The 25,642-nt window shown below is 42.6% G+C and overlaps 3 protein-coding genes across 5 annotated transcripts in view; 2 read left to right on the top strand and 1 right to left on the bottom strand.

Moving 5' to 3' along the window:
* Window positions 1-25,642, top strand: part of LOC310709079 (tigger transposable element-derived protein 1-like) — an 877,074-nt gene that overhangs the window by 419,911 nt on the left and 431,521 nt on the right. The gene's annotated exons all lie outside the window — the stretch shown is intronic.
* TGIF2 (TGFB induced factor homeobox 2) overlaps window positions 1-25,642 on the bottom strand; it is a 353,736-nt gene that overhangs the window by 78,033 nt on the left and 250,061 nt on the right. The gene's annotated exons all lie outside the window — the stretch shown is intronic.
* The window catches only part of DLGAP4 (DLG associated protein 4), a 317,667-nt gene that overhangs the window by 64,247 nt on the left and 227,778 nt on the right, over window positions 1-25,642 (top strand). For 2 of the 3 annotated variants that reach the window (XM_083507990.1, XM_083507983.1), the window contains exon 2: window positions 5,666-5,847. The gene's annotated coding sequence lies outside the window, so the exon portion shown is untranslated. The remainder of the gene's footprint in view (window positions 1-5,665; window positions 5,848-25,642) is intronic. The other variant, XM_083507991.1, reaches the window with a different exon arrangement.

The raw sequence follows: 25,642 nt of genomic DNA on the forward strand, positions 1-25,642 counted from the left end.
TCATTTTTAATGATGGCAACAAAAAATACTGTAGGTCACACCAAAGTCTTCATAACTCATTGCATGTTGATGCTTTCCCTTGCCACTGCAAAGTCTTCAAAGAAATGACCAGTGATGCCTTGGTAAAAGTTCCAACCAGAAAGGACATATTGCCAATGGCTGTTTCCAATGGTTTTACTCACCAGTTCTGGCAGCAGAGAAGGAAGGGAGGCAATTTTCTCTTATAGGACTTCCCAGTCCTGCACCCTCCTAAACCTGCAATGGGGCCCTTTCCCCACAACCCTCTTGAACAGTTTTAGAGAGGATGTTGGGAGCTGCAGGGAAGAACATCACTGAGGTTTGCTTCCCTGCACATTCTGCTGATGGAAGTCTTAGCACCAGCTGAGCAACACTGTTGGATACCTTCCCCTAGAGTTCAGTCACCTGCCCAAAGACAAGAACATTTATGCACTCATCAGTTGATGCAATGCATATCACAGTGTGGCACAGCAGAAAGCAGGTGCACTACAGAAAGACATCCGCAGATCAAATGCCTTCAGATGAGTCAACAAATTAAGTGAGCCACATGGTGGCAGAAAGGGTTGTGTATGCAAGGCAACCACACCATCGCTTCACTGCATGCTGAACCACAGCACATGTGACATTAACCTACACTTCAGTTAACTTTCAGGGTTGTGTGAGCAAGGCTTTGGTGGAAGCAGGCACAGAGTTGGCCTTGAAGCATTGCTCCATGGGGGGGGGGGAGTTGCATTGTGCTGGGATAATGAGATGTATCCAAATAAATCTGCTATCACAAGGATTTCTGCTTGCACAATTGAAGTACCCCTCTCTCCCCTTGTGTGTCCCCTGGGCCATTCCCAAATCTGCTCAGGAGGATTGGGGGACCCCTCAGAACAGATTTAGGGGTCGTGATGAGGAGGGAATAGCAGGAGAAGATCCTCTGTGCACCAAAAGGCCTTGAGCTAGCAGATATATTCAGCTGGATACCACCCATTGTTTGTGATGAGGGTATGATCTGAAGATACATGAAACATGAATGTGGATGGAAAGAAGCTGCTCTGGGTGTGGTCAGTGACTGGATCGGATACCACCTGGAAATCTTAGGTATATTAACCATGATGAAAGAAAGGCAGCAACTGAGCTGAGAGACCACTCAGCCATTGGCACAGAGCCAACTTCTGTTAGTCCTGGAATAGGCAAGCTTTGGGGTTAACATGGACCTCTTTTATCAGAGGAAAGATGCAATACACTTTCACTCTTCTTCTCCCCCCCCCCCCAATAAAATAGCCTACCCTCTCTGTTTGGTGTCGATAATAAAAGGCCAGCAGGACATCTTTTGTAAAAAATACTTTATGCAAGACTTGCAGGCGATAAGGCAAGATTTCCTACAGGATTGATGGCTACAGTTCCCCTTTCTTGCTCTCACTTTTTTTGCGGAGGAGTATGTATGCACTGCTAATCAGCTCCTTTTCTTCTTGGTGCTTTCACTTGCTCCAAGTTGTGCCCTTGACATGCTGCCTTGTCAAGCCCTGCCTGGCTCTTTCCTTTGCCGCCTTTCCCCTTAGTTGACTTTACTCGCATTTGATCTCGGCCATCCTTGAATTATCTCTATAGGGGAGCTCTTCTCCCTCCTTCCAGGAAGAAGAAAGGGCTGCAGTTTGTGCTTTCCCATCCATCACAAACAATTCTCTTTTCATCTGCTTCTTTGCCTTCACCTTTCTAATCCAGCTGTCTCTTGCTTTACAAATTACTTACATAAACCGTGCAGGCTTTATTCCATTCACTGTCAGAGAGTGATAGTGGGTCTAAAGCTGCACACTCAAGCACGTGATGATTAAAAGCAAATAAAACCATGCCCAGGAGGTTTTCCCTGCTTTCTCCCCCTTTCTCTGTGCAGGAGCTGGCTCAGAAAGCAACCAGCTTTTTGCCTCTTCCTGAAAGTGCAACAGAATCTTCTTATGGCTGCAACGTTATTCTCAGGAACTGTGACAGAGACTTGCAGTAACCCCTAGCCAGGCATAGGTGAATCTGTTAATTTTTATTTAACATAGTTTCTCATCCCACCCCCATTCTGCAACATTAGTTTGTGATTTTTTTTTAAAAAAAAACCATGGAAATTTTGCATTTTGGTGCAAAATTCTCTTAATATTCACATCTTCATATGCCATTTTGCCTAATATACACATTTTTGCAAATCTGTTTTTTATAATTTAATGCTTTTTTGTATGCTATTTTCACCAATACATGCATTTTTATGCACATTATACCCTAGTGTATGTATTTTTGTACACATTACTTGTCTCTAGAACTGCACTGCGGTATTTGAAGAAGTACAGATTTCAATGGATGGCTGTTTCAGAACTTATATTTTACTATTTTGCCTTTAAATGTGAACTGCATCTAATTTCTCCCTTCATCCCTCAATGTTCACTTCTGCAGAGGAGGACAAATTTGTCCAAGCCTAACTTGGAAGTGGCCAGATAACTTTAAGCAAATGGATACAGTGGGTATTTTGCACTAATGTCCCACTCACACTGAAATATACTCAGAGTCCTGTAGTTATTTCATGCTCTTTATTGCAGCTTGTAAAACAGTGATTGAACTGACCCCCAAACCTCAGGCTTTTATATACATTATTTAGACAATGAGTCCTGTCTGATTGGCTGATTCTGCTTTCCTCCTGGAGCCTGATTGGTCTTTTCCTGCAGGCCAATCAGTTGTTGCATTCTACGATCCTAACAGCCTAATAGGCTGATTAACTTCTTCCTGGAGCCTGAATGGTCTTCTCCTGCAAGCCAATCAGTTGTTGCATTCTAGGCTCCTACTTGCCTATTGTTCTAGGATCCAAGGTTAGTACATAACACACACCATACATTTAAAGTACTCTTATGCAGCAAAATTCATGACAGGTTATGCGCTCAGAATTTTTTTGCTGCACCGATGGGTTCCTGAGGCAGAGCAGAGTGCTGAGGCAGTTCGGCTATGCGATTCCAGTGTGGTCTATTTTTGGTAATCCTGCAACGTGTTTATGTTTTTACTCTGCTAACTATATGTTGGAATCTGCCCTGGATCAATATGAGCAGAATTCATTACATATACCAGTCATGGTGTACCCCCAATGAATTAAAGGAACTGTTGTTAAAGGGTGGTGAGAGTTGTTAGAACACCCCACACGGTGATACAATTCCAAGGTTGCTTTAAGTGTATGGGGTGGGCATGAGTAAGACAGAAAACATGGGGAAGGGAGTTATGAAGGGGAAAACTGTAACTCCATGGCAGATCACATTCATGGTTTGCAAAAGTGTGCTGAGTTCAGAGATCTGCCAAACATCTTGCAGACACCCTTGTCCAAAATCCTGGTGAGCTACTACCAGTCAGTGTAGTCAGTACAGAGTTAGATGGACAAAAGTTCCAGTTGGTTAAGCCAGCTTCCTATGCCTCCCTTGCCTTGATTATTTTATTTGAACTATTTATATGCTACTAAATTGCCAGGAATTTCTAAGCCATGTACATTATTATTTTTTTAAAGCACACAATGGCTAAGGTCAATAAAATTTTATCCCCCCAACATACAATGGCTAAAACCAAATACAATTAATCACAAAAACAGGATAGCTCCCTTAAAACACCTGCTGAGGATGAAAAGTCTTTGTTAATCTCCTAGAGTTCCACAGGAAGGAGAGCTGTCCAATCTCAGTTAAGAGGGCATTCCATAGAAGTGGGTCCACAACACTGAAGGAGATGGTGTGTGTGTGTGTGTGTGTGTGTGTGTGTGTGTGTGTAAACCCATCAAAAATTCTTCAATAGAACAGAAAAAAACTGTGCTTGTAAATAGCCCACAACTATTTCAATTGATTTGACTGCAGACTTGATAGTTTTTCTGCAGAGTTGACGGCATCATTGCTCATGGTGTGTACATTCATCCCACTATTATCTTTTGCTCACAGGTTCCAGGTACTTTGCCAGTGCTTCAAAATCATCCTTGACCAGAGATTAGAGTGAAACAAAATAGATGTATTTACCCTATGGGCACTGATGCATCTATCTTGCTACATCCCTCTTTTTAAAAATGTATTGTGTATCTTCACATTTAGAGCAGAACTATACATTGCACAGAGATGAGTACTGCAAAAACGTAAGAAAAATGAGAAAAGGCAGATTTTGAGCGGAGAAAGGGGCAAGGGGGTAGTGCCTAATTCTTCTTCCATATCAGAGATCTGCTCTAAATTGATTCCCCTATCTGCTTTTGCCCTATGGAGTGCCAAACATATTGTTGCATGCTGCCCCAATCTCTGAGCGGTGTGAGATTCCAGGGATTCCAGGCGCTTACCCAGGGTTTGTGTTTCCTTTGGAATGAGAAGCAGTGGGGACTGTGGAGTCTGTATAATATATGGTTTATTTGCACATATATACAACCCAAGCTTATGATGGAGAAGCATTAACACCCCTAGAGGGTCTTCCTTTTCCCATATCCACAGCCTTGTATTTCAGGCACGGTTCTGTCTCCCAACCACCCAGCCTGCAGCCTTGTTTCTACATTCTAGCTCACATAACTCAACTCTGACCTCTGTCTTTCTCCCTACCAGCAAGTTGAGGGAGGGTAGCCCATCCATTTTCAGTCTGGCACAGAGCCACTTCCTTTGTTACCTTAATAGCCCTTACTTCCAGGAATTGAATCTGTGCTGGATCAAGGAAGTTGACGTGGGCTCAGGCATACAGCTTACCAGCCCCAAACTCATAACACTAGGTTTGGAGAGCGAAATGTGTGTTTGGCATTCCATGGGGTGAGGGAAGTGATGTTGGGGCATGATTTGTAATGGATTGGTAGATGTGGAAAGGGTTAAGCATCTCTACAACCACTTATTTGCTCCTAATCTTTCTCCCAAAACTTCACATAGGTCTGCATGTAATTTGCAGTTAGTTTCTTATCTCCAGCAACTATCAGAGCTGATTCTCTTGACAACTTTTTGAGACCTGTTTTCCATTTTTGGCATAGCCATTTCCTGAACATGCCACAAAGGATCCATGTGCCAATTTAACACATCAGTACAAACCCATAATCATGGGTGATGAAGCACTTAATCAACACCTGGGCTCCCAGTGGAGCACTCAGACAATTGCTTTGCTATCTGCCCAGTCTGACAGAAAGTCACCACAGATGGAATATAGGCTCAAAGATGGTGGTGCATATTGGCCTTGAAAGTTATCAAACATGTAGCTAGAAGAATTGCGAACTGCTCAGCAGCACAGTCTTATTTCTTCCCTGTTTGTGGCATTTTATCTTCAGGGCTCAAGGCAGTTTAAGTCCAGCAGTTTGCTTTCATTTCCATTTTCTTTAGGTTCAGTGTGCCCTTTCTAATCTTGTTACTGGGTAAACTGGCCTTTAAATGCATAGAAAAACTGCCCTTCATCCACACTGTGAGCTCTCTGGGTTTTTGGTGTGGGATGAGCCACACACCCTAAGCCACTATTGTATCCTGAGATTACTGCCGCCATCTTTCAACACTGGTGGCCTGCTTCATATCCCTTTTTAGCCACCTTCAGTCATGTACACAAAATGGAAGGTGGCAAGGATTTGCTCTATGGGGAGCTAGGCCTGTTGGCAGACCAACTCTGTGCTACGGAGATGAAGTTTTCTAACCTGTGTTTTTCATTTCTTCTCCAGACCGAAGAGTCCATTCAGCCAGCTCTTGTGTGGCCATCGCCAACAAACCACAACCGTTTCCTCCTTTTATCCAACCAAGTCTCCACACAGCAAGCAGTTGCGTGTACAGAACCGACGGGGTTCCTGTTACAAGCAGGATTGTTCCTGAAGAAAAACTGAATCCCTGGATGACCATTCTTATGGTGAGTACCATACAATGGTGTGTGTTTTTTCATAGGGGTATATAACATTGTTCAACTTTTGTACTGGTACCATCATTATGATCTGGATAAATTGGATAATTATGTATTTAAGTAGCTCTGCAGTCATTTTATTAGTCTAAAAATATATATTAGAAGAGTGTACACAAAGGGGGGAAATGTTATTTCTCCTTAATGCACCCTAGAAACAGGAATAACACAAGGAAAAATAGTTATGTGGAATTGAATTTTTGTGGTTTGATTTGAGAAGTTAGGATGGTCGCTACGATGATCTCTGATTCAATGAGCTATTATAATTACACAAATGAGGGCATTTGTCTGTTCTGTATTCCATGGTTGACTTGTTTCCACTTAGAGCAATGTGAAGCAAGTTTTTCTATGAAGAAGTGGCAAAACCTTCTGTCTTTTGTTTCTGTTTAATATTGCATTCTGGTGATCCAGATGGTAATAACCCATTGCAGAGGAAACCTCTGACCATAATGAGGGAAGGCTTAGGCTGCATACGCCATATGGAAGTACATGGCAGGTGTATGAGTGGGTGGGTGGGTGGATGTGGGTGTGGGTGTGGGTGAGTGAGTGAGAGAGCATGCACACACACACACACACACACACACACACACACACACATGGTGTGAGTGGCAGAATCCCACCATGCAATTTGCTATTGGGCATACAATGTGCTTCCTTGGTGCTCAGGTACTGACCAGACCTAGATCTGCTTAGCTATGGCAAGGCAGTGGCCTCATGTGCCTCCAGACCACACACATGTTGATGCTGTATAGAAGAGCCATAAACACAGGGAGGTCAGTGGTGGTGCCTACTGCTGTATATTCAATCCTGCCTCCCAATGCACTCGATATATTTTGTTTGGCCCACATGGACAGGGCTAGTAAGTCTGGTGTTAGTGTGAGCTTCAGGTGCCTTCTAGTGGAACTGGAGAAACTGCATTCACATGGCACAAAATAATGGTTGGGATCACTGGATTTGCAATACTGCTAATAGCTGGGTACTCCTAGGTCATGTCTACACTGAAATATAAACTTGGCAGATGGCCCTGAGGATGGAGGTTGCTTCCTGTTTTGTTGATTGCATCCTGGCTGTTCAAAGTTTGCAGGGAGGTTAGACAATGTCAGAAGTTTATTGTGCACTCATCCTGGTCTGTTTGCAGGGAGGTTAGCTGACACTGCATCTAGGAAGTCCCGTCCCACACTTTTGGAGGGAAGGCAGTGGGAGATAGTAGCACAAGTAAATCAACTTTGCTTGCCCAATCTGAAGTGTTTTGCTGTTTTGTTTTACTTCTTTACTTGTTTTTATTTTGTATTTTATCCTGTGAACTGCCCTAAGATCTTATGACAAAGGGTGGTATAATAATAATAATAATAATAATAATAATAATAATAATAATAATAATAATAATAATTTGCTGGTAAGTAATTGAGTCTCACCTGAAAACAGTGACAGCCCAGAAGCGTTTCAAATCCAAAGTTGGAACCTTGCTTTGATTTGTTGACAGATGGTACGATGGAAGCCTCTATGTACCTGTAATGAGTGCAGGGCACTAAGTATTCTCAGTGTTACAGAAAAGCTGCCCGTTTTGAAAGTTCTTGTCTCATTACCCTCAGATCAATAGAGCAATTCTGTGTAGAGCAAAGTTTCAAGAAGCACACATGAAATCTCAATAACAAAATATAATGTCTCGAAGATTCTGAGAGCCATACAGAGGTCTCTTGTCATTTTATGGATCAATAGACCCATAAGATAAGGAGCTGGAATGTTGGTGAGCATGGTTCAGCCACACTCCTTAAAGGCTGATGAAAGGAGAAGGAAAGGGTATTAAAGAAGCAAGCTTCTAGAAAGAGGGGAAATGGCTGTATCAGAATTCCTCCTTGACTGCCTGTTATAGTGATATGCTCAATTGCTTTTTGGCGAGACTCTTTTAAATTGATATCCCTTGCAGCACAGTCTTTTCTGAAAGCTGTAACATCCAGTAATATTTTTCCCCCATGCTATCACTTCGGGGTGCAGCAGCTTTTCTTTGTTTTTATCACTTTCATTGCCTGGAAATCTGATGCTGTAGATACAAAAAAATTCTTTTTAAAAAAACATGTGTTTTCAGGAAACATGTTACTAGTATTCAGAAGCAGGTTTCCTTCCTTGCTTTCTTTGTAAAATTCCTCTCTAGCAGTGGCAGGTGGTGCTCATTGGATCAGTAGGGTGGGAGGCTGGGAGGCCAACAGTAGGTGGAGCCAGAGACACCGATAGGCCAAGCCAACTAATTCCAGCTTCCTCCCTACTGAGTTCTATGAGTTTGAATCTGTCACTAATGAGGAGGAAGCGGAGAGCCAGTCCCCTCCCTCTAAATTGTTGATAAGGATGGAGGTAGATAAATGGGACCCAGCTTAGGGTGGACTGAGCTTGATGGAGCGGTGCCCCATTCTCCCTAATGGATCTGCCTCCACTAACTTCCAGAGTTAAAAGTATGAGAGAGATTTACTTAACCAGAGTGATGATAGGAATAGGGGGCACAATCCATTTTATAAGCCCTCTTTTTTTCTGCAGCTCCTGTTTCATTTTTTTGTAGGGCTAAATGTAAGAATGTTTAAGTACCACCCTTGAGAGTCATCTCATAGGCTCTCCTTCATGTAAAATCCCTTTTCCATGCTCATATGTTGTTGTTTAGTCATTTAGTCGTGTCCGACTCTTCGTGACCCCATGGACCAGAGCACTCCAGGCACTTCTGTCTTCCATTGCCTCCCGCAGTTTAGTCAAGCTCATGCTAGTAGCTTCAAGAACACTATCCAACCATCTCGTCCCCTTCTCCTTGTGCCCTCCATCTTTCCCAACATCAGGGTCTTTTCCAGGGAGTCTTCTCTTCTCATGAGGTGGCCAAAGTATCGGAGCCTCAGCTTCAGGATCTGTCCTTCCAGTGAGCACTCAGGGCTGATTTCCTTCAGAATGGATAGGTTTGATCTTCTTGCAGTCCATGGGACTCTCAAGAGTCTCCTCCAGCACCATAATTCAAAAGCATCAATTCTTCGGCGATCAGCCTTTTTTATGGTCCAGCTCTCACTTCCATACATCACTACTGGGAAAACCATATCTTTAACTATACGGACCTTTAGTTTCCTCTTTTAAACACCTTCAGAAGGGGGGAGAGAGAGAGACTCCATCCATGTTTGGTGCATTTGTTTCATTGTCTAAACTTTCTTACAGCTTGGAGGACTTCCCTCCAATCCTAAATCTGTTCTCCAAAAACTGATTACTCAGCTTCTTAAGCATCTTTGAATGGCACTGACAAAGGTTCCTTTTCCTTTTCCCGTCCACCTCCAGGAGATTTAACATTTGCTGGCATGCCTCTGCCCATTTGTCTAGTCTTGCCATGCTTTCAACCTTGCACGGTACATTATTCATTTCAAACCTTTTATCGTTGCTCATGTTCTCTTTAACCTTGCCTTGCCTTGCCACAAAAAGGAAAGTGGTGACAAAAAAAATACTTTTGATGCTGATTGGTTTATATTTATTTCCTTTATTAACCCTCACCCTGGGGGAACCTAATCCCCTGTAATGCATACATCTTTGGGGCTTGGTTATTTAACTTAATATGCTGTATTATTTTCTGTCTTATACATGTCATGCCTGAATTTTGCTTTTTACCTGATGATGAATACCCATTACAGTGGTACCTCAGGTTACATACGCTTCAGGTTACAGACTCCGCTAACCCAGAAATAGTGCTTTTTGAGCTAGTGGCTGCCCTTTTAAATTTCCTAGATGGAAATGGAATGGCAGCCATCACAAAAAAGTGGTGGCGAACATTTCTGCTTCCTCTCTCCCTCTCTCACATACACACCTGAGACTAGAACAGTCTGAAAAAATAAAAAATTGCAGCTGCAAGCCTGACAAAGCTATAAAGAACCCCTCTAGGTCTTTCAGGCACACTTAAACATTGCCCCACTTCCTCCACATACAATTCAAAAATCCCGCCAGCTTGCCAGCTCCTTGGGCACATGTAAAGTAGTTCTTTGGCTTCCAATCAATGAATTTGTCCAATTTTTAAAGTGCTGGAGTACTCCATTGGGTTTGCTCCAAGAGATATTAACACAGCTACCCTTTTGAAATATATTCAATTCACGTTGAGTAGAGGGGGGCTGTTAATACAGAGTAGGAATTTCTTCCTTGAGTAAGGAATAACAAAATTAATTTCTTTAAAACTATTTAAATTAATGGAAAATAACAGTTATGTTCCTTTGATTCATCATCTATTTTTCAGAACCATTTATTGTTATTTTAACCACAGTGGTACTTCAGGTTACATATGCTTAAGGTTACAGACTCCACTAACCTAGAAATAGTACCTCAGGTTAAGAACTTTGCTTCAGGATGAGAACAGAAATTGTGCTCCAGCGGCGCGGTGGCAGCGGGAGGCCCCATTAGCTAAAGTGGTGCTTCAGGTTAAGAACAGTTTCAGGTTAAGAACAGACCTCCAGAATGAATTAAGCAGTTAACCTGAGGTACCACTGAATAACAAAGGCAAAGAAAACCTTGTGAATCAGCAAAACAAGGGGATTCTCGGATCACCTTGTGATTCATGTGAGCTGTATTGCAGTATTAAAAACACTATGAGTTTTACAGCTGTGGAGGAAACACAACATGAAATGAATGATATCTGGGCATGTACACTCGGCATAGAAGACAGTTTTTCATTTTTATGATGAGTTGTTTAGAAGATGGACATTCATCACAGTCAAGGGCGGGACTAGGAACAAAAGAGAGTGAAATAAGAGTATGTCATGGAAACAAAATATGGAGAATCAAGTGTCTGATTTGTCGCCTGGATTATTCTATCCAGCATGTTGCATTCGGCTCCTTAGCTTCTTCTGCATGCCATTATAGATGGGAACAAAATATGTAGGTGTTGTATTACACATCCTCCTCTGTGCCTGATTCATAGAGTAAATGTGGGTCTGTCACAGCTCATAGCTGCAGTCTCTGTCTCTTAAGTGCAAGAAATATAGGGATTTGTTGCATTCTGTCTGAGAGGTTGTCTGAGAGGTTTTCATTGTATTGATCAAGGGTACAACATGTCAGGAGAGCTATCTAAGGTAATGGCCATTGCCACATCTTGTGGTGTTGAATAATATAAGTTAACTCTGTCTTGAATGAAAGACAACTTCATTTTCTTCTATCTTGAATTATGCAGATGGTGGATTTATAGAAGTTAGTATTTGCATAATCTTCTGTCATGCTCTTCCCCCTTCAGAAGGACCTACTGGAAAAGTGGGCACTGCCTATGAAGCATTAGTCCAGGCATAGGCAAATTCGGCCCTCCAATTGTTTTGGGACTACAACTCCCATGATCCTTAGCTAACAGGACCAGTGGTCAGGGATGATGGGAATTATAGTCCCAAAACATCTGAAGGGCTGAGTTTGCCTATGCCTGCATTAGTCCAACTTCTAACCCAAAGATACTGTGAGAGCCTGCTACAATCCTGTCCCAGCTATGACATATGAGATGGAATATAAACTTGCAGTACAGAAACAGATAACTTGCTGAACACGCATCACCCCCAACTGACACTATATCATGCATCAGAGCAAATTTGCAATTGGTGTTTCTGACAATCAACAAGTTGGGAATTGACACATGCCCCTTCTTATAAGTGGTATGCTTCATCCTGTTGTTGGCAGCCAAGAGATTAATACCAAGACAATAATCCTAAGATTATTGTCCCTAATCAATGGGAAAATTGCAAGTCAGTACCTCTTTAATTAAATAGCACTGTTCATAAAATGAACCAAGTGAGGCCCATTCTCATGATCCTCTCTACATGTGGCAGTAGGGCTTTTGAGTCAATATTTGTTGACTCAAGTTCTGGGCCACAAACTACATGTGTGGGAAGAGGCCGTTGTGTGAATGTCACTGGGACCTACAGAAATCAGTGAGTTTGGGATGTTCTTCATACTGCTGGGCTGATTCCCCAAGAAGCTGCTCTACAGCAGGATACAAGAAGCCAATATGTCTTGAGTTCTGCATGCATTGTTTGCATGAGTGAGACATCCTAAATCAGGGGTCAGCAAACTTACCGTGCCTCAGGACGGTGTCTCCAGCGCAGGCCGGAGGGCGGGGGAGCACGTGTCCGTACGCGTGCGCACACGCTATTTCCGGCGCACTTCTGGGTCGGAGGAGCACCAAAAATAGCTTGTGCGCATGTGCACAGGCCTCCTCCAACCCGGATGTGCACCGGAAATGGCACTTGCACATGCGCAAATAACGCTAGTGCATGCGCACAAGCTATTTCTAGTGTTCCAGCTGCACAGCGCAGTGTCGGTAAGAGTGGGCAGCAGGGGTCACCGCAGGCTGGATAATGAGTCCCTTGGGCCTTATCTGGCCCATGGGCCTTAGTTTGGGGACCCCTGTCCTAAATGAATGGCTGCCATAGCTGGAAGTTGGCATATAATTGATTTGAAGCCACTGCTGCCACACACAAAAATGGTTCTCTGTGTGTGAGAGAAAGAGAGAGGACAGGCCCAGATACCATGCCTGTTACTGGGACCAGCCACTCCTCAAACTGCTAGATGCCAGCTTTTGTGCTGAGCATACCTTCTGCAGATGTGCCTGACTCCTGAGTGTTTATTCCCCAAACGCAACAGAGTTCTGCTTATGTATTCAGGCACATTTTACACCTTGAACCCTCTCAAGGCCATTTCTCACATTGCAAAGGGGGAAAACCTGTTTATCTATAACGAGTATACTCAGCACCAAGCTACAACCAGCTCCATTTCCCTGACACGTTACCATATGATCTGCATATTTGCAAACACTAGCCTTTCAACATTGATTTATCTGTCTGTTTGCATGCTTGGAACACTTGAGCCAGAAGTCACATTCTCTGTCTCTCTCCCTTCCCTGACTCCAGTGCTTCCTTTGCATTTTTACCCTTCCTAATATTAAATAACTGTTAATCCTCAGCCCAGACCCAAGAGAGACTTTTCCCCTCGTCCACTCCAATCATAGTCTGCCTGGATGAAAGGAGATTCTCCGAGGGTTTGGGGTTTTTTTTGAAAAAATTATCTGGTGCATGAAGAATATAATTATCAGGCACCCTAAATAACAGTTGGGATTTTTAATAGACCTTGTTAACAATGTTAAGCACCTGCAACTAATACATATGCCTGTTTGTGTGTATTTCGAAGCTGATGCAAAGAGACCAAACTGAATATAGCTCCGTGTACCACTATAAATATAGCATTTCAAAAGTAGCAAGTGCTTGCAACTTATGTAAGACCCATTTAAAATAACTCTGCATGTAAATGAATTACGTTTCTGTACAGATAAAATTTAGAAAGTATTGTTCTTCCTTTTTGCTTTTAATAGTCACACATAACACCGCCTCTCTCTTTCTTCACTTGTTGGGATGTGTGTTTTGCTTAAAAGAAATCAAAAGGGCTGATTGGAAATTGCTAAATACGCTAGAGGTGCCACATGCCATCTTGTTTCATGCTCTGAATGAAATTGCTCCTCATTTTCAAGGCTGGGGTTTTGATAGGTGTTGCTGTAGCTCCTGATTGCAGTTATCATTGTAATGGTTCCTTGATTAGTACTGGGGTGTTCCCCAACAAGAAGAAACCTCGTTCCTCAAACCGTTCCTCCTTCCTAGGGACCTCAGATGCCTTTTAAAATAATTACACGTGTATATTTTCCTCTTAATTACAATTGCTTGATTTGTTTTTCTGTGTTCTCTCTCTCTCTCTCTCTCTCTCTCTCTCCCTCTCCCTCTCCCTCTCCCTCTCCCTCTCTCTTACGGGTTCTCTATTATTATTTAGGTGGCACATTTTTTTTGTTCTAAGCACTTAATTATCCTCCCGAGATGCATTTCATTTATTCATTAACGCAGATCCTGGAGCCGTTGGTTTGCTTTATTTCTCCATGCTTTCGCATTAAAAAATAATATCAAAACTAATGATCCCAACCCGTTAAGATCTGCCAACCTGCTCCTCCTGTGTTGTAGCTTCTGTTATTGTTTGTCCGCTTGGATGCTCTGGTGCCACACTGAAAAAAGGTTGCAGGGTATTGTTAGGGTTCATTTGTTTGGCAGACAGAAGCTCCTTGAAAATTGGAAGGTAAACCGTGTCACTGGTTTGAGCCAAGTGTGTGCGCTGCTGACTTGAGAACAGAAAGCCACGTGGAATCCTCAAGGCAGGTGCCAAGTGCTCTGGCACAAGGCTTGCAGAATCCTGCTGTTTCTCGTGGATGGAGCTGGCAAATCCCGTTCTGTCCCACCTTCATCCTGTTCGAGGAAGGGCAGCTGTGCCACATGCCTGAACGACAGCAGGTAGCCCACAGAAAGCAGGGAGAGCAGTCCTCATGCTGCTTTGTCACCTTATGTTCCATTGTGTGACTCAACTGGCAACTGAGAGTGGGAGAGCCAGAGAGGAGGAGGAGGAGGGAAATGGGCAGGGGAAAAGTCAGGAATTAGGCAAATTCAGGCGTGGATTGGAATTTCTCTGGATTCATCATTCTGCATTTATCTCTCCCCTGTTCCCAACCCCAGCTGCCGTCAGGAGAATCAAGTGATAATACTTCTCTGTGGATTGGTGACTATTAAGCAAAGTTGCATAAAGCATGTATGTGAAGAGAAATTTCCACTAAGATGCTAATGAATTTTCATGTGGACTTCTTCTTTTTTCTTTTTTTAAGTGGAGAACTGAACTTGAGGAAATAGGAAAAAATGAGAACCAGAGAGGAACTAAAATTCCTAACTTGGGCTCACTTTGGGGACAAGGTGTTGATACATGGGACATGGTGTGTCCAGCATACATCCAGATAGTCCTTTGGCATTTTCTGACAATCCAGGAAGGTGGAACAGAAACATGTGAGTGGGGAGATATTCCCATCCACCCTTAGTAGAAAGAACCGCCAGGGGGAGGGGAGGACTTCTAGCCTGTATGAGCATGGAGGATGTTTGAAATATGTTGGATAGGTTGCTATATAATGGGGAATTATGGAATTGTAGAGTTGGAAAAGACCCTGAGAGTAATATTGTGGCATTCATACAGAGCCCCCGGTCATTTCACGGACTATTGACCTGTACACCACTGCTTTATTCTTCCGCTGCCACCAACCAGGCTTCTTCTGGTGAAATACTGAGTCTCAGTCAGATTGTAAAATCAACAACGAAGATTAAATTTTATTGAAGAACAAACAAGTTTTAAATATGTTCAGAATGGTTTCTCAAATGCACGCCCTTAACTAGATGTGGTACTGTCTCACAGTGTTACACTCTTCTCTCTCAGTTCTATCCCTGTCTCTCTCTCTAACTGTCATAACCACTATGTTCAACTTTTTCTGCCTTTGTCTGATCTTCACTCCTCTAACTCCCAATGGTAAACCCCTGGGCTGAGCCAGTGTGGTGTAGTGGTTAAGAGCGGTAGACTCGTAATCTGGTGAACCGGGTTCACATCTCCGCTCCTCCACATGCAGCTGCTGGGTGACCTTGGGCTAGTCACACTTCTCTGAAGTCTCTCAGCCTCACTCACTTCACAGAGTGTTTGTTGTGAAGGAGGGAGGGAAAGGAGAACGTTAGCCGCATTGAGACTCCTTAGGGTAAAGCGGGATATCAAATGCAAACTCTCCTTCTTCTTCTTCTTCTTCTTCTTCTTCTTCTTCTTCTTCTTCTTCTTCTTCTTCTTCTTCTTCAAAACCAGGTAGGCTCCGCCTCTGAGCTTTCTCATTGGTCAACCTACATTAACCATTTCCATCCCCCATGTACAAACATAATCGCAAGGAATGGGCAAACGCCACATCTATATTCCAACTCCCTGCAATGCAAAAATATGCAGTTGTCCCATACGGGGATTGAACCCACAGCCTTGGCGTTATCAACTCCACGTTCTAACCAATTGAGCTAGACCATTGTTTCCAACACACTATGTTTATTTTTTTAAGCATCCTAGCACCTGCAGATGTTGTTTGTGTACTGTCTCCACCCACCATGGCCAGTGGTCAGGGAAGATGGGGCTCCGGGGCTGAGGAAGCTTTAGAAACAGGCATTTTATTCTACAGGTCTTCTCCACAATCATAGATGCCAACTCCCTGGGGCCCTGGGGGCCCAAGCGCCCACAAAATTCCCCATGGAGGGGCCAGGCACCCACAAAATTTCAGTGCCAGTGTGATGCACGCTGCTTGGCACCCACAGGCACCCATGGTCTTGGGCCAAGTTGGCACTCCTGTCCACAATGGTAATTTGTTAATTTCCAAGCAACCTCCCATAGGATCCAGGTGAAGGCCCCATCTAACACCAGTGCTGCACCATTTTGGCTCCTTTGCTGCAGCTCACATTTCCCAGCAATGCCTGGTATACATCTCTTCTATCCCTCCTCCCTTTTCCAGAGCTCACAAATATCATCCCTTGATCTGTGACAGAAATCAAAGCAAATGCTTGCAGCAGCTTTTAAAGTTGATTATTCAGCAAGAATAAATGGAAAGCATTGGGAGCCCTGGGCAAGCATTTAGATCAGTTTGGGAGTGAATTATCTACCGATTCCCCGGGAGGCGTTTACATTTATCAGAGACTTGAGGGTGCCTTTCCCTGCCACGTTGTATTTCTTCCCCTCCCTCTTTCTCCCTGTGGCACTCCTGCTACAGAATCAGAAATGCTGCCATTTACCTCTGCACCAATAGCTTCCATGTCTTTTTAGTCTGTTTCTTTGCTGCAAGATGGGGGCGGAGGATGCCAGCTAGCATGCCCTGTCATCTGAAGCAGCTCAATTCAGCCCATATGGATGGAGAGGTCTGACACTGAGCGTCCTTCATCTCAAGCTAAATCATCATTCTGGAAAAGTGCAGGCAGTTAAGTACATGTCAAGGCAGTTAAATGGTGGTGAGAATTCCATTCAGTAATGGGAGCGTTGAAGTCTGCTATTGAAATGTCTCACTGAGTGGGCTTATGCCAGGAATTGGGAATGTGTGGTCCTCCAGCTGTTGTTGGACTGCAGGGTCCATCGTCCCTGAGTTGGTGAACTCTCCAGCCAACATGGCCAATGCTTAGGGTTGGAAGGGGATCCAAGGCTGGGCAGTGTTGGCAGAGTAGCTAAATTGCCGCTAGGAAACCAAATCATGTGCAGTACTGACTCTTTTCTTGAAATTAAAACTTGTTAAAATATTCAAAAGCTTTTGCTTGCAGAACATATAGCCAAAGAAGAATATATGCAAAGTATTTACATTCAGGTGCTTATCCAAGCATAGGCTTAGTTTTTCTTAGTTGAAGATTTCTGCTTCTTCCTTAAACATTCAAACAAACTGTGTCTTTCTCTTTTCAGTACTTGCACTCGGTCTTCTGTACATTTCCCAGCTAGGCCATGCAGTTCCTTCTGAGGGACTTCCACTTTCTCCTTCCAGCAGACTTCTCCTTATTGCTTCTTTGGGAGAACATCAGCTTCTGTACTACTTTCTGTCACATACATTCACACAGAAACATCAGCACTCTTCTATTGTGCTTAGAGAGAGCATTATCTAACACCGTCTCTTCTTCAGTGTTCATGGAGATGCAGCCATTACAATCAAGTCACTCACACACAAAGCAAAATTGAGAATGTAATAAGATACCTCCCATGTGACCAGAGTTAACCAATCACACAAGAGTTACTGGGGAACATGCCAGAATTAAACACACAGTAATACATTTAAGCGTTTCCAATTTTAGTAAATTAAATTGCTCTGCTTAACAGGCAGGGCTGATGAGAGTTACAGTCCAACAATATTTGGATGGTCACATTATCTCTGGCCTATACCCAGAGCTCTTCGAAACGCTCCAAGAGCACGCAGTTGACTCTCCTGACACAAACTTATCCTTACTTTGTCCCATATACTAGATAATAGAACATTCAGCATATTGAACAAAGCAGGTGTTCCTTTCACATTTCACTCTCACTTTTTCGGTTAGGGACCCTACTCTGTAGCATACTGAGCAAAGTGCTTAATCCATCCTTGCAATAGATCTCTTGTGCATGTGTGTGTGTGAATTGAATGTCTGCCCAAGGAATTGTCACAAAAAGGAGATCCCGCTGGGGAAATTGTTTCTGTGGTTTCATAATGGTGCTTCTGTCTCTCAGTGTCAATTGATTTTGGGGAGGGGGGGCATGACTTGAATTAATTGAATGGATAAGGGTGGCTGGCAAGCATGAAGCAAAAGAAATCTCTGCCCATCTCATCACTTTTGTTGCAGACCCTGCCTCTGTAGCATGCTGCGTTCAGGGACAGTCACTGATAATTGCATAAGCTCAGCCATATTAGTTTGGAGATAAATAAAAGTGAGACTTGTCTTGAATGGGATAGGAGTTAAAAGAAACAGGAGACACAAACGATGACATGTCTTTCCAGTAGAGTCAGAAAGATGCCTTGGAGGTGTGAATCGCCAACCATTTATAAGGCTTTTGTAAGTAAATGGACTGAATCATGCTGATTCAAGTACCAAAATAACTTGAAAAGATACAACTGAGAATTCTACCAAAAACACTAATGGGGTTCTTTTCATTTCTCTAAGGCAGGGTGTTTTGTTTTGTTTTGTTTTGTTTTGTTTTGTTTTGGTTTGGTTTGGTTTGGTTTTTGTCTTTGAGTTTATATGGCTAGATTTTCAAATGATAGCAAACTTGGGTTTTTTAAAACAAAACAAAACAAAACAAAAGGTTTAGCACCCAAAATGGGAGCTCTACATTTGACAGCGCTGAGCACCCAGCAGTTCCCATTGTATGGCAATAACATCTGACTATGCCAAGTGTGAACTGAATGCCTAAAAATCCAGCTTTTCTTAAGACTGGCCAGTAGCCATTCATCCTGTTTTGGCCCTTCTTCCACCAGCAAAACTACTTCACCAGAAGAGTCTTCCATTCCAGGTGTACTGGTGAAAAATGAGTCCATCCAGTATAAGATGATTTCTGTGAGCTGCCATTGCTCTCTATTGACAAAAGGTGAAAGGAGGTCATATTTAAAACTAACTGATCCTCTTAAGCAGGTATCTCCGTAACTGTGGTAGCAATAGTAGTAGAGTCTGGAACATAGTTGCTTAATCCTGCACATGAACTGCCTTCTTAATATGTAAAACATTTTTGGGTTTGTGGGTAGGATCTGGATTTGAGCCTTGGATTACCAGTTGGCTCTTCATGTTGTACATAATGCCTACTTACAAGCAAATTCTGTTCAACAGAGGTCCTTGCAATATTAATTAAAAGTTTTCTGTTTGCAGGTCCCTTCATTTTATTGCTTCCTGTTCAATATGGCTGATGAGTGGTGAATTGCACCTTATTTATTCAGCTTCTGTTCTCCACAAGAGGCTTTAATTACCGATTTCCTTGCATTTTCCCTTTTCTTTTTTATGCAGTGCAATAGCACTGTTTTGCTATAAAAGAAAGAAGGAAGGCAATGCCAGGAAAGTAGTTTCCTTGTAGCGAACAGAAGCTAAATAATTAAAGGGGAATTTATCACTAATTCCCCAGCCAGTACATAACAGAAAGCAATAAAATGGGCAGAACCTGCAAACAGGAAACATTTAATGGTAACAGTAGCCCTTAAAGTCTGAATAGCTGTTTGCCAGTCCACATTGAGCTGGTTATACAATTGACTTTTACTGCAAAACAAAAAAACCAAAAACCAAAAACCTACAAATCAGGTTTTTATTAAAAAATACAGGGAGTGTACAACACAGGGAGAACAACACAGAAAACACAAGACTGCAGCAATATTATTTAGATATTTTTATGTCTTCAATATTATTTATATTTGTTTGTATCTAAAAATCTCCATATGCATTAATAACAGCCTCTGAATCAGGCATAGCCAGCTTCTACCATTGGCCATGCTTGCTGTGGCAGATGGGATCTGTAGTTTGAAACAACTCGAGGACAATATGTTGGCTACCCTTATCTCTAAACTGTGGGCTAGCCTACTCCAAGCTCCCTACTTAACCTTTCAACTTGAATTGAATGCTTGACCACAGTTTCAGAGGCCCGATCTTCTAATTACATTCCAGTGTCAACCACCACACCTTGAAACTCAATTCACCTGTATCCACTAGAGCCATTTCACACACTATTCAAGGGCAAACCTGGATATGACACCAGGCCAGGGGTACACTTAAATAGGTAACTTCAGCCAGTCGTGACTCTCTGATGACTGTACTTCTGTTAAAACTTCTGTTTGTTCCATTCACATTTTGGTTTCCGGTATACACTTTAGATTTTTAGGGGAACATCTAAAATATTTAACATGTGTATTTTCCCCAATTCCATCCTATGACCAGGGGGTTCCCAAGCCTTATTTGCACTTAAGCTAACTTGAGGGCATCTTTTTCAATATATTGCATTCACTGTGTGACGACAGGTGGAAGAAAAGAATGTCGCCTCATAGGAATGGGGAAAACTGCAGTGCAATAAAAGTTTACACATCTGTATGCTAAGTCTGAACTCTGGGGCGAAAAACCCCCTCTGCTTTATTTCAATCCTCCCAGCAGTTTTGTTACGACTGAGCACATAACTCCTTTACTTATTTAGGAAACAATGTTATTGATCATGTCTGTAGCACAGATAAAGTACGCTAAGTTCTTTGAACTTTTAATTACATTCATTCTCATAGCAACCCTGCGAGGCAAGTTATTAATGCTCCTTCCTTTCTAGTGATTGGGGATTAAAGCTGAGACACATAGCAACTTGCTCAAGGCTACTTTGTATGCAGCATGTACTTGAACTTAGGATGCGTCCACACCAGAGTAAAATGTGGGCTGCAATTGCCTGCCTCCCCGTTAACATAATTGTGGGCCACATGATGTCCTCATTACCACAGTGTCATCCTGGACCCCAGCTCTTAAATGTGTTTTTTATCCTTTCTGTTTCATACTTTCCATACATTGGAAAAACCCTGCATTTAAAGGGGGAAAGTCTGAGACAACATTGGGTTGGGGAGGGTGTCATGTGGATGCCTTAATGAGGCAGACAAGCATGTGTGAACCCACATTTTGTTCTGTTGTGGACAAGGCCTAAGGCCCTAAAGTCTAAACTTGCATTGCTACACTGTTCCTGAAGGTGTAACTAGAGATAGGTATAGCCTTAAGGTCCTGTTGTAAGTGAAATTTGGCAAATCGGCTTCTGCCAAACTTCTGGAATCCATGCTGTGATCCATTTAGTAATTTTGGATGACAGCTTCAGGAGGCCCCAAAGCACCATCATTTCTGAAGGCCTTACTAACCTTGTGTAGAGGCCTACTATGACAATAGGGTGTCTACAAATCACCGAAGAGAGAGAAAAAATGTATCGCCAAAAATACATTGATTTGAATACAATTAGCATATGCTAATTTATATGTATAGATTTGAATTTACAAGTAATTCTGTAATGTCAATAGAAATACAGCACATCTCACGATGGTGAGGAATACAGTGACCAAATGACCTTTCCCCAAACACATTTAGTCTGCTATCCAGGTACTACTGTGGGCAGGCAACTTCAAGACCCCCTGCTCTTCCTTCTTAAACTGGACTTGGACTGGACAAGCCTTCAAATAGTTTAGTGTAAAGTATGGCTTGTGGCCATGCTATATGAGAACAATGCCTTTGTAATTACAATGAAACTTGCTGGATTTCACTAACCTACCATTTCTGTCCTGGAGTAGTGAATTCAGGAGTTGGGAAAGATGTTTAGACCTAGCCCAGTGTCCCATGTTCCTTGTTCCTGAAAGACACATAAAGCTCCAGTAGCCTAGGGGTTAGTAGTATTGATTCACAGTAACTGCTGCTTTATGCAGAAATGGGGAGAAAGAGATGTCCCAGGAACTGAAATCTAAAAAATCTATATGTGAGCTGGGTGGTAGATGGCAGTGAAAACAATGAGGCTGAGTGGGGTAGGGACCTGCAGTGTTACGTTTCTGTTTATTTGGGATTGTCCTTTTGAAAGGATAAAGATTCTGGCCTAATTCCTTTCTAACTCGAATGTAAATCAGGCGTAACTCTCTTGACAGCACTGGAGTCACAGTTATTATTAATATTATACAGCAGCACCGAGGAGCACCAACTGAGATCAAAGCTGTATCATTTCTCAATTAGACTTTCCACCAGGGATAACTTGTCACATCTCCTGCCACTGCTGCTGTCTATGAAATCCTATTAAGCCCTTGGTCTCAATGATATCTCGAGGCCACCATTTCCACAGGTTAATTATGTGTTCATTGCAAAAGAAAAGATGGAAAAAGAAACTCTGTTTCCAGTTTTAAAGAAAGTTGTTTTTGGCAGAGTGCAATTTAACTTTTGGGAATCTGTGTAGGTTACTATGAGATATTTCCTACAAGATAGGAAAGCATGGTTAGGTGGCTCACAGTCTGGCTATTTTTTAATTCACAGCTAATAAGCTAAAAGAGCAATAATCAACAAAAACATATTTTCAGAGAGATGTAAAATGTTATGTCCAGATATATTGCTCCCCAAGATATCCAGCATTTTACCAGTGACATATCACTGTTCACATGTCCCTGTCGTCTTATTCTTATGGGGTTGTGTGCCTCACTTTTTTTGGTGTGAATGTGTATACATGCACATCCATGAAATTTAGAGCATTGGGCAGTATCTAATGCACTCATTCCATTAGCCTAAGGATTTATACTTCCACAACAGAACTGTGCCCTTCTCCTCTCCTTCCCTCTCCCCCCAAATCTGCTCTGAAGAATTGGCGGAACTCCAAACAGATTGGGGGACCATGGAAGGAGAAGTAGAAAGATCCATTAGCAAGCAGAAATCATTGGGCTTAGTCACTTAGTGTTTGGATACAACCTATTATATTTACTCTGCGTGTGTGTGTGTGTGTGTGTGTGTGTGTGTGTGTGTGTGTGTACATATATAAAATCCTATGTGCAGAAGTGAACAAAGACATGCAAGCAAATATATGTCATTAACTCTGCCAAGGATGTCACATTCAATGAATCAGCCATTCCAAAACTGCTGAAAAGCTGGGATGGGATATGCATCACTTACTGTAAATTCCACTGGTTTGTGTGTCTCTGTGCCCATGCAGATTTAGGCTGCAATCCTGCACATAGCTAAGACACTGAAATCCCATTGAAATCTATTGCGGTCAATAGGATTTAAGTAGCTTGTATGCAAATGGCAGCTCTATGATTCTTCCAAAAGGTCCTTCCTCCCCCACAACCATCACACTAGTTTTTGATTTGAGTTCCTACTGAAATGAGGCTGCATTTTAATGTTGTATTTTAATCTTGCTTTTAAGTTGTATTTCAGTCAATTATTTTTATACCTGGTGTTAGCTGCCCTGAGCCCGGTCTTGGCTGGGGAGGGCAGGGTATAAATAAAAATTATTATTATTATTAATTACTACTACTAAACAAGAAGTGATGGGAAGGTACCTGTACCAAAAAGTGGTGTCAGCTTGAACTAGTTTTAGTGCTACACTTGCTGATTTGGGATGTTGCACCCACACCAATCCTATAATGTCTTGGAACTCACAGCATCCAACACAGGAACAATCAGTCCCCACATAACTTGTCAGTACCGGGCTTGTTAGCGTGACTAGCAGTCACAAGACCTTGATCTAGAAGCAGATTTTTTTTCATGGCTCATCGTTATTCACAACGCTCAGCAATGTTGATGCCCACCATTTTTCAAAAGAGCAAAAGCAGCCCTCTTAAAATTACTGTACATGTACACAGCCAGCCAAGTAAAAACAAACTTCTTGTTAAATGTTGATGTTTCTGCCTGCCTCCATAGAACTTTAGGCACTGGGTTAACATGGTCCTGTTTACAAGATACAGCTAACAGCAAGTGATTGCATTTTGAACAAGCTGAAGTTTCCAAACAGTCCTGAATGTAGCCCTATGTATAATTAATACATTGCAGCAATCTACGCTTGACAATAGCAGAGCAGAGCTGCCAGATCCAGTTTTTAACAGATCCGGTTTTCTTAGGAGAAGGCAATGTTGTCATAACATTGGAACCTAATAAAAGGCACTTCAGGCCAAGATTCCAAAGATTGTGCATAGATGAATCTATTTGGTGAAGAGGCTGTAATAAAAGGAATCCAGTCTCTTGTTCCACATATACATAAACATTTGAAAGATCTCTGTTGGCTGTGTTATTACATCACAGATGTATTTCTATCTAAAAGATAGGTGAGATTGTCATTTGACCTTGCATCATATTCTACTAAGGTGGGTTATCTTAGCAGCACAGAACTGAAAAGCAGGCCAACCTGCATGCCTTAACCACACCAGTCAATGGACCATATATGTGTTGAGCTAATGCTATTATAGGCTGCCTCAACAGAAGTATAGTGTCCACATGAAGGGAAGTATTAGTCCCGCTCTATTCTGCCTTGGTCAGCCCACACCTGGAGTGCTGTGTCCAGTTCTGGGTGCCACAATTTAAAGGGGATATTGACAAGCTAGAATGTGTGCAGAGGAGGGTGACCAAGATGATCAAGGGTCTGGAAACCAAACCTTATGAGGAACGGTTGAGGGAGTTGGGTATGTTTAGGTGAAAAAAGTTTGCTTTCTTCTGCTCCAAAGGGTAGGACCTGAACCAGTGGCTTCAAATTACAAGAAAGGAGATTCCAACTAAATGTCAGAAAAAACTGTTTGACAGTAAGAGCTGTGTGACAGTGAAATGGACTCCCTTCATTGGAAGTTTTGAAGCAGAGGTTGGATGGCCGCCTGTCATAGATGCTTTACTTGAGATTCCTGCATTTCAGGAGATTGGACTAGATGACCCTCAGGGTCCCTTCCAACTCTGCAATTCTATGAGCTAATAGTCTGGCAAGTCGCATTTTAGACATGTGGGGAAAATCAGGCTTATATTAAAGCCAATAATAAGAACATGCTTGGCAATGTGCAGCCTGTTACATCTCCAGTTATGTTGGAATCCAGTGTCATAGCATATTCTTATTCCTGTGAAGAATCTCAGATCCCAATAAAAAAAATCTGAGCTGATCAATGGGTTCATTCCCTAGTTGCTTGCTATTCTTTGTGATAAATAATGATCTAGACAGGTGGAAAGATTTGAACTGCATATAAAGGACTTGATGGATGGATGTTTTCAACCCCAAATGAAATGGGCAGGATAGATTCTGATAAATATAGAGATGGATGGATGGGTGGGGTAGGGTGGGGGAGATAGAGTTGGAGGAATTTCAAGATAGATTTTGTAGAAAAGGTGTACATTCTGGCTGGCTCAGATGAGGCAAAATGGATCAAATATATTCTTTGTAACGTGAAAGGCCATGCCTGTCATCACCCCAGCCAGAGTCAAAATCAGAAAACAATGTTACTAGACCTGGTTAGTGATCCACAGTCATGCCTGGGGTCTTTGGATCTTACAGGATCTGAAGCAGCAACTGGAGATTCGCACAGAAGAACTCTGGTGGACCCAGGAACATCCAGCCTAGCCAGATGGCCCTCCAAAGACCTATCCTTCCCCACCTGATATATCAAGAGGTCTACCAAGAGAATACAGATTGTCAAAGGAATGCTAGACTCCAAAGCAATGTGTGCGTCATTCTTTGCTGACTGGTCAGAGCTTTAGGCCAGGACTAGGCAACCTAAGGCCCATGGGCCACAAGCGGCCCATGGAGGTCATTTAACCGGCCCACAAGCCGCCCCCAAATCGAGCCGCCCACTCGGAAAGTCCTCACACACTGCGCTAAAGCGCAGAGACTCACTTCTGTGGTGCCGGAAATCACGTCTGCACATGCTCAGACGCCGGAAATCGCGTCTGCACAGACGCAGACGCCG

Source organism: Podarcis liolepis (assembly GCF_965112155.1).
Source record: "Podarcis liolepis genome assembly, chromosome: 6".
NCBI classification, from domain to species: Eukaryota; Metazoa; Chordata; class Lepidosauria; order Squamata; family Lacertidae; genus Podarcis; species Podarcis liolepis.